The sequence below is a fragment of the Momordica charantia genome, unplaced genomic scaffold (genome assembly GCF_013281855.1).
Source record: "Momordica charantia cultivar OHB3-1 unplaced genomic scaffold, Mcharantia_2.0 BLBB01000091.1, whole genome shotgun sequence".
Taxonomy (NCBI): domain Eukaryota; kingdom Viridiplantae; phylum Streptophyta; class Magnoliopsida; order Cucurbitales; family Cucurbitaceae; genus Momordica; species Momordica charantia.
Genome location: NW_028275247.1, coordinates 26086 through 35901, shown reverse-complemented (window position 1 = coordinate 35901; position 9816 = coordinate 26086). Strand labels below are relative to the sequence as shown.

Below are 9816 nucleotides of genomic sequence, written 5' to 3'. Positions count from 1 at the left end.
TCTACTGATACTTACGAATTTTTTAAAAAAAGTATATATAATGTTATTTTTGTTTAACTCCTATTAATTTCATACTAACTTCTTAAGTGGTATATAATTACTATCAAAATTTTGCAAGCTTTTTTAAAATATATAGCTTTTTTCTTTTCTTCTTTCTTCGACATCTTTTAAAATAGGTTCTCTCATTTGCAATTAGTCATGTTAAATTTTATGTCTTGAATTTATAATGTAGACCCTACTTTTTTTTTAAATAAATTTAAATATATAAGTCTCAAGTGTCTGTCTTTTTTTATTTTCTATTCAAATTTATGTTAATTCACTTATTTACATAAGTATGGTTCATAAGTTAAGACATCTTGCTCTTTGTTGAGAGGTCGGAGGTTTAATCAATTCCACATTGGTCATACTAAAAAAACAAAGAATACACAAAACAAAATTCATTAATTTAATAAAAATCAAGTTTCTTAGTTTGATTAATGCACCTAATACACTATTAAATAACTCTGCCAAAACTTAAATCTAAAAGTTAAAAAATCAATTATATTATTGTTTTTTTTAAATCATATCAATTTCATACCAATTATGCTTTTCTAACTCATTTGACACATATGATGAGAATATTTTGTCTAAAAACTTTTCAAATTAAATTTATCAACGGGTAAAATTTGCAATACTTTTTAAAGTTAAGTTGAAGATTGCAACATTCAAGTGTAAGATGCAAATTGATACAAATCCTCAAAATTATATGCATTTGTGCTCCTGGATACAAAATTGATATCAAAATATAGTGTTTATGATTTATTGGACGTACCAGAGAATACTTGTTCAATTATTCTTGGAATGAGACAGTATAAATTAAAACATTTATTAAATCTAGGGTAAAAGAAATTACAATATTTATCCAAATTTAGATTACAATTTGACACAACTTGTCAAATTCAATGTTAAAGTGGGAAAAAGGTTGAAATTTGAACTTCAAAAGATTAACCAAAACTTTAACTAGTTGACATTCACGTCGACAAATTTTCGAATCTAGAGTCTATTGAATCCTCGGACTACTCTAACGGTAATTTAGAAACATTCCCGAGCGTCCGATGAGAAGTAAACAGAAGGCTTTTCCGGCAGAGGAATCTCCAACTTCCTTCCAACATCTTCACCACCTTCCCCATCGGCGGCCTCATCTCGGCTGGTTCTGAAGGCACCACATTGCCCGTCGAAACCATACGATTAACAATGGCGAATGGGCCCCACTGTCATACTGATTCCTGATCCGACGGTCCAAAACGTCATCCATCTTCTCCTCCACGAACGCTTTCTCGAACGCCCAGCTCGGGAGGTAGTACCAAAACGCGCTCTCCATGGCCGATCCTTGCGTATCGAAATTCCTCGTCCCGCTAATGATCTCCAGCAGCACCATTCCGAAGCTGTACACGTCGGCCTTCGTCGTTATCGAATTCGAGCCCAATTTCACCAGCTCCGGCGCCACGTAGCCGGGCGTTCCTCTGATCCGGGACATGCTCACCGCCGTCTCGTCGTTTTTCTTCAACTTCGACAGCCCGAAATCCGAATAGTTCGGGCAGAAATCGTTGTCCAAGAGGATGTTTTCGGGCTTTATGTCGCGATGTAGAACCCACTCGTGACATCCTCGTGCAGATACGCGATGCTCTGGCGACTCCAATGGCGATTCTGTACCGGATGCTCCAATCGAGTGGGGGGTTTTCTCCGTCCAACTCTGTTGCGTGGTTCTCTGAATCGGGGGGCGGGGGTTTGGCGAACAGAAATTTGTCGAGAGATCCATTGGGGATGTACTCGTAGACCATCATTCTTTGACCCTTTTCGGCGCAGAATCCCCACAATCGGAGCAAATTGAGATGGTGCATCCGGGCCGATGATGGTGACCTCTGCCCAGAAATCGCCGTCGCCGCCGGCCACGTGCTTCAAGCACTTGATGGCGACCACGCGTTTGTCTGGCAACTCTCTTTGAAGACCTCGCCGAATCCGCCTCTTCCGATGCAGTTCGAGAAGTCGGTGGTGGCGGTTTTTAGCTCGGCGTAGGTGAACCGCTTCGGCCCGCCGGCGGAAGTGACTCCAGACCCAGCGTCCGAGCCATGTCTCTGTATTTTACAAATCTCTTCAAGAAAGCGCAGAAGAAAATTGCTCCAGAAATTAGTTCGGCGACGAATATGGTGCTGATTATCAATACGTTTCTGGTGGTGGTATCTTATTGTCTGGCGGCAGGCGGAGGCTGATCTCAATTGGACACGTTGTTTGGAGTCTGTACATCATTCCGGTGAAGCTTGACCGATCCGTTTCTGAATCGTCGACCTTCACGAAGGCAGCTTTCTTCATCCGGGCGACCACAACCCATTCGACAAAATGTCTAACTGTAGCGCGCACACAGCGCTTCCGTCGAAACTGAACGTATACCCAACGCAGCTCGCATTCTTCACGCAATTCGCTTCACACATCGAAATATTCATGACTTGCAAGGAAATTTCTCTAACCCCACCTCTTGAAAGTCACAAAATCGAGCGGAAGAAATTTGACTTTCTTTGATACCTTGAGTTTCCGGTGGCATCCTTGCCGTGCTCCGCCGCGAGAGAATCCGGGATGAATCCCGGAGGGCAGACGCAGTAGGTGGAATTGTAGCTGCCACCACTCATACAGATAGAGTTTGGGCCACAAGTAGCGTAAATCTGACACAACTCCACGTGCGCTTGCCAAACCACACCCCACCGCCGGAGATTGGTGTTGAAGCTGAAAATCTTGAGGTTCCCATCGTCATCAACTACCAATTTCCGCAGCGGGTCGAGTTAAATCAGAGAGGGGAAAATGGTGGGCCTTGGGTGGTTGTTCTGATAATCCGACCATCATTTTGAAAACTCTGGAAGGGATTTCCAGAGCTCCAGTAGGTGATTGAATCAAACGTCAAATTCAGAGAGTTCACAAACTTGTATTTGCCGTTGTTGGAGACTATGGTGGTTCCGTTCAATGTCTGATTCGGCAAATGATGTTGGTGGGGAATTGGAAGCTCTCCCACGTTTCGTAAATCAGATCCCCATCGTCGCGAAGGATCAATTTCGTGGAATTTGGATTCCCAGAAACGTTGTTAGAAGGCCAGAGGTTTTGGCCGGAGCCGTCGTTGAGACGGAGCTGGCCGGAGGGCGTGATGGCCAGAGTCGCCGAGCGGTTGACCGGAGAGAAGACGATTGGCGGACCAAACGACGTCGTCGGTGGAGACATTGAGGAACCAAACGGAGAAGACGTAGAGATTGGAGTTGTTGGTTAGTGGGCGGAAGCCGGAGGCGAAAAGGGAGTTGGGGGAGAGGAGAATGAGGTGAGGTTTTGTTCCGGCGCCATGGGGATTGGGAGATGGAGAAGGAGGAGAAGTTCAGGGGCTTGGCTGCCGGCGGCGGTTGGGGCGGCGGCCGGAGATGTGAAGAAGAAGAGGAGGAAGAAAACGGCGAGAGACATGGTCAAGAGTTGGAAACTTGGCTACTGGAGGCCATGGAGGCCTATGGTCAACTCTCGGATCTTCCATTGATTTATCTAACTCAACCATCCCTTTCAAAGTTTGAAATAGAAAGAAAATAAAATTTATTAATGTTGTTACTTGAAAAAATTATTCAAGTTCGGCATTAAATTATAGTTTTCAACTTTTTTTTTTCATAGGTCTAATTATATAAAATTATTCTCAATTGATTAACGTACCTATTATCGATCAAAAAGTCTAGACATTTTGAATATTCATCTACATATTGTTGAACTAAAATAAAATTATACAAAATGATTATTAAACTAAGTAAATAAGATATCTAATACCACTTCAAAAGTTGATGATTCGAGGTAGGGGTGACCATTTGTTCTATGTCAGACGATGCACAATTTTTTTCCTTTCTATTTTTAAAAAAGTTGTATTTTAATAATTTTATTTTTTTAAGAAAAAATGTTAAAATTTAATTATAAATAATTGTATAACTTTTTGAGTTGTTAAACAATAAAATTATATATTTTTTAAACAAATTTTATCATCTATATATATACTTGATGAGTTATCGATTTTTGAAGTTTAGAATAATCGACCAATTGACTAATCAATTTGCATAAGGAAAAATTGACTTCCGACAAGTGCATTTGTCAAATTGATCGACTTCAGTTTTGTTGAGTTTTGTCTAACGACTTAATTTTCGACTGTCTTTTTGAACTCTAGTTTGATTCATTACCGTCATTATTGAACTTGAAATATAGATATATTTATTGGTTACATTGTTGAAACATTTTTAAATAATTCATCAGAAATTGTTTGTGATCATTGTTCTGTCTCGAGCTCCTTATCTTTTAACCTCTACTTACCGAGAAGGCAATGGTGCAATGCACAGATTAGTCCGTTGTTGTTTTCTCAACGTTTTAAATTGTGTATGGCTTGATGAAGTTCCTGCTTTTCTTGTTAGGATAGTTTTTTCGAATTGTTTGTCTGGTGTTCTATAGTTTTTTTGTTTTTTTATATCGAAATAATAATAAATAATTAATCAGAAATACTATGACTATTTATTTATTTATTATTGTTTATTTATTTTTGAGAAGGAGAAAAATATCATGCCTATTAGGTGGGGGTGAAAAAAAATTATTCTTTAATTGCTCAATTATACATCATGAGGCGGCCGCATTTAATAATTATCTACATGTGACAATTTGTTGAATAACGATGATTATTTTTATTGTTTTGTAGCTTGACTTTGCAGGGTGCAATACAAAGTTTGAGAACAAGGTTTTCTGTTCCTCTTATTTAATTTTGAACTTATTATTATTATTATTATATAAAGAAAAATAGCTTGTCAACTTGGTTTCTTTTATATCAAAATTATATAAAAAACTCTATCAATTTGCTATTAACATATGAGATAATCAATTAAAATTTGGATATGCTACAATTTATATATATATATATATATATATTTGTTGAATTTTATTGTTATTTTGAAGCAAAGTGTGTAGCACAATATGTATACCAATTCTATAGATTTATACAACCAACTTTCTCAATTAAGTGTCAAAGTGGAGTATAGCCTCAGCGGTAATTGACATATATCGTAGATTGAGATGAATGTATCAAATATTGACAATTCAAATTTACGAATATATCGATAGATATTTAGATATCATCAGATATTTCAAGAAAAATTCTAAATATCAGAAAAATTCTTTGAAATTTTGTGAATTTCTTAATTGATAAAATTTTAGAGAAACTTATTTAGGTTATATACTATCTTTAATAATGTATATGATTATCATATACGTTAATATAAGAATAGATAGTAAAGAAATTAATGTCAACAAATCAACCAAAATTTGATTAATGAATTGATAATTAGATGATGATGTCAGTTCATAACATATCTATCATTATTGTTAATGAGATGTATTTGGTAATTCTACACACGAGAATGAATCAAAACTTTGTTAATTTATAATCACAAATGAAAATTACACTCAACTGATTCTAAACTATTCGTGATAAATACTTTATATCATTATTTTGATAATCAACTTTGTTTGAGCCCGAAATTGATGAGCTCAGATACAATTTAGATCGGTACGTTCAAGACGAACTACGACTAACGGTCCCACACCTTCCCTGAACACCCTTGAGACCTGCAAAACAAAGTTAGTACTCTGACGAGCAAGTTAGTTCTAGTCCGAGCTAACTTGCCGAGTCTACTTAAGATTACGTACCTTGCATTTAAGGCAAAAGTTTCTATTTATAGAAACTGGGCCCGACAGAGATTCTGACACACCCTAAAATCATGGCGTGTTGTCGGGTACGGAAGAGACATTGTTACGGACTTTACCTCAGGTCGGCTCGGCACTGTAGGTCCACCCTTATGCTGACCTGAGTGTCTTGAAGTCAATTTCTACATTTCGTCTGTGCGTTCGCCCAACTCATTTTTCCGATCATGACACGTGGCAGGCCAGGATTCGCCTGCAACATTGGCCCCCACTTCGGCGGGGCGGAGGTCGGCTCGGCGAAGTCTTCCGAGCTAACTGGAGATGGGTCGAAATCCACGCGTGCATGTGTGACGTCATGGATGTCGTCAGCCCTAGCTTCTGTCAGGAACCCAAACGTCGTCGTGGGGACAGCCTGGCGTGGACGGATCTTGTCCGTTGATTCCTCCTTGATCGAGCGGCTCTCATGCCTCCGGGCTGTCCTATAAAAGGCGAAAGTCTTTCACTTTTCACTTTTGAGTTTTCGTGTACGTCGGTCGTTTCCAAGTCAGGTACTCTCTCCCTCTTCTTTAGATAGTTCTTTAAGTCTTCCAGTCAGGTCTGGCGATGAGTAGCTCGTCTAGGGATTCGTCGTATGGGTCGTCTAGTTCCTCTAGTTCAGGCGGCGTTTTAGGAGATCCGACCTTAGCCTCTACTTCAGGGAACCCTTACGTCGAGGATAGCTCGGCAAACCCTAATATAGTCCCCTCCTCGGGAAACCCTGACCTCGGTCCAGTAGTTGAGCTTCCCCATCGACTTGCTCAGTAGGTAGGTTAGCCGAGCTCCGCAAAACCTACTCGATCCCAACTCTATAGAGCTTAGGGTGCCCAATGTCGGAGAGTCTCTTGACGACCCTCCTCCGGGCTTCGTCAGCTTCTATCCCCAGATGTTTAGTAGGGGGGTTAGGCTTCCACTTCACCCCTTTATTAAAAGAGTCCTTAGCGCCGTAACTTTGCTCCAGCTCAGCTTTCCTCTAATGGGTGGTCTACCGTGCTCGGAGCCTACGTCCTTTGGTGGGTCCTCCGAGACGAGGATGAGGACAGGCTCACGATAGATCAGCTTTAGCGACCCACACCGTCAAAGCCTCCAACGAGGGAGAGGGTCGGTACTACTCTCAGCGGCGGGGGATTAGGAACCCCTCCTCTAACAAAAATTGGAAAGAGTGTTGGTCCTCGTCTCTGGCGAGTGGCTTCGGAGGGACGGAGGGGGTGGTGAGCGACCTGCCAAGTCCCGGTAGAGTTCGGTGACGTAGGTGAGTGTTCTTAGGCGCGAGCTAGGGGTTTTTTTTTTGTCTTCTTAACTTGAGTAACCTCGTTGCTGATATCGGCTTGTTTTGCAGCTCTCTCATCCCCCGTTTCGAGGATCAACAACAAGTCTCGACACCGCCTGCTCGGAGGACGTCATGGCCGCCGTCGAGCAAGAATACGAATCCATCTGGGTGGCCCCATGCGACCGCGAGGCGGAAGAGGCTGAGGCTGTTGAGGCGGGTCCAGCAAGCCTTTCGACCCTCCTCAGAAGTAGATCGTCTCGACCTTCTGTTTGTTCTTGCTTTCTCCATTTTGATAATAAATCAAATTACTGTACTGAGCCGAGGCATATATACCTAGGCTCTTCATCAAACTTAGAATTCAATGAAATGAGGTTGTTTGGTTTAGATCCGAGTTATTCTTTCCGAGGTCCATATGCTTAGAGAAATTTAATTAAACTTTAATTTTAGTTTTGGCTCGTTGTTTGAGTTTCTCAAGCCTTCATAATTTCTTACCTACACAATGGCTTACGAGCCGATCAATTCAGCTCGGCGGTGTGTATTTGGGATAACCAGGTTCCTACGGGTTGACCATTGCTTCACATGTTTGTAAAAATAAACTTATCATAGGTCGTTTAGCATAGGTCATACCACGTAGTCTTCCTCGGCCCCCATTTGACGTAGCTCGGTAGTAGTAACAATTCGAGTGCTCCGACATACTGCATTACCTTCTTGAGGACAAGGTTGCCAGGCTTGAACGTTCTGACCTTTACCCTGGCGTTGTAGTACCGAGCCATACGGTTCTGATGATTATTCTACTAGCCGAAGTTGGGGAGTGAGATCTTTTCTCCTCGAGGAGGTCAAGGTTCACGAGTAAAGCTTCACTGTTGGTCTGCGGTAGAAGTTCTCAACTCGGGGCGTTGGCATACCAACTTCCGCAGGGACAACAGCCTCGACCCGAAGGCTACGTCGTATGACGTCTCACCAGTAGATCGGCGGGGTGTAGTTCGGTAAGACCACAATACCTCTGGTAGCTCTTCTGCCCACCGACCTTTCAGAGATTCCAGCCTCGTCTTCAGACCACGGTTGATGATCTTGTTGATGGCTTCACTTGTTCGTTAGACTGCGGATGGGCAGGCGACGAGTTGAGGTGTCGTACGCCGAGCTGTTGTTGGCAGAATTGATTAAAACGGGCACCGTCAAACTACTTTCCATTGTCGGTAATGATGGCGTTAGGTATTTCGAACCGACATATTATGCTCTTCCATACAAAGCTGACAACCTTCGCCTCGGTAATAGACGCCAGAGGTTCCGCTTCCACCCATTTGTGAATTAATCTACAGCTACTATAGCGAACTTCAACTGCCCTTCCCCATCGGTAGTGGGCCGATCAGATCTATCCCCCACTAAGCGAAAGGCAAGGGCTTGAGATCGGCGTCAGCATCTCCGGGGGTTGCCTCAAAATGCTCTCGAAGCGTTGACATTTGTCGTCGCATGTTTTGGCGAACTCCTTGGTGTCGCTCTCAATCGTCGGCCAGTAGTAGTAGCCTTGACAGATGACCTTCGTGGCCATGGACCGAGCTCCTCCATGGTTTCTGCAAACCCCTTTATGAATCTCGCGCATGACATACTCGCCTCTTCTGGGTCGAGGCACCGCAGTAATGGTAGGGAATATCCCATTTTGAAGAGCTTGCCTTCTTGCATCAAGTAGTGAGCAGCTTGGCGTCGTAGCTTTCTGGCCTGGCTCGGCTCGGTAGGGACTGAGCCGCTGATCAGGAAGTCCTTAATCGGGTCCATCCATGTAGGCTGAGCTGACTGGATCTCCATTACCTCAGGCTGGTCGATGGACGACTCGCCGAGTATTTCGATTGGAACGTTCTTGGTAGGTCAGTCTCGTATGCTGAGGCTAGGCGAGCCAGTGCGTCGGCGTTTGGAGTTTTCGGACCTCGGCACCTGCCGAATCACATAGTTCTCAAACTGGGCGAGGAGCCCTCGGGCTTTGGCCAGATACCTCTCCATGCGAGCTTCCTTCACCTTGTACTCCTCGGTAACTTGATTGACAATCAGCTGGGAATCGATGAGAATCAAAAGTCGCTTCACGCCATCCCTCTGGCGACCTTCAGTCCATTATCAATGCCTCGTACTCGGCTTCGTTGTTGGAAGCTCGGAAGTTGAACCGGAGTGCGTACTCAAACCAAAGACTACCGGGGCCGACGAGAAGCATGGCTGCTCCACAACCTTTCTCATTGGACGAACCATCTACGCAGAGCGTCTACTGGTCACGGACATCGTCCCCTTGCCTGGGTGGGGTCAGCTCGGTTAACAAAGTCTGCAGCTGCCTGACCTTTCAGTGCTGTTCTCGGCTCGAAGGCGATGTCATGCCCACTGAGCTCTAGTGCCCACTTCATCAGTTGACCCGACTTTTCAGGCTTATAAAAAATATGCCTCAAGGGGAAGTTTGTCAAAACGATTATCTTGTGCGCCTGGAAGTACGGTCGTATATGTCGCGCCGAGGTTATCAAGGCTAGGGCCAACTTCTCAACACACAGGGGGTAACGAGCCTCGACTCGGTCAATGATTTGCTTGAGTAGTAAACAGGGCTCTGCCGCCCTTCCGCCTCCCTGATAAGTATCAGAGCTCACTGCATTTCCCGACACTGTTAGATACAGGTAGAGTACATCACCAGGCAGCGGCTTTGACAACAAGAGCCGAGCTGAGGTACTGCTTCAATTGTCGAAGTGCGGCTTCGTAATCATCGGTCCATTCGTACCGACCCTTTGTCCTTAGTGTTTGGAAAGAGAAATGGT

The 9816-nt window shown here is 43.3% G+C and overlaps 1 pseudogene; it reads right to left on the bottom strand.

The window, feature by feature from the left end:
• Positions 1–1071: 1071 nt before the first annotated feature.
• On the bottom strand, positions 1072–3709 carry LOC148207757 (G-type lectin S-receptor-like serine/threonine-protein kinase SD2-2; annotated as a pseudogene).
• Between the last annotated feature and the right edge of the window lie 6107 nt (positions 3710–9816).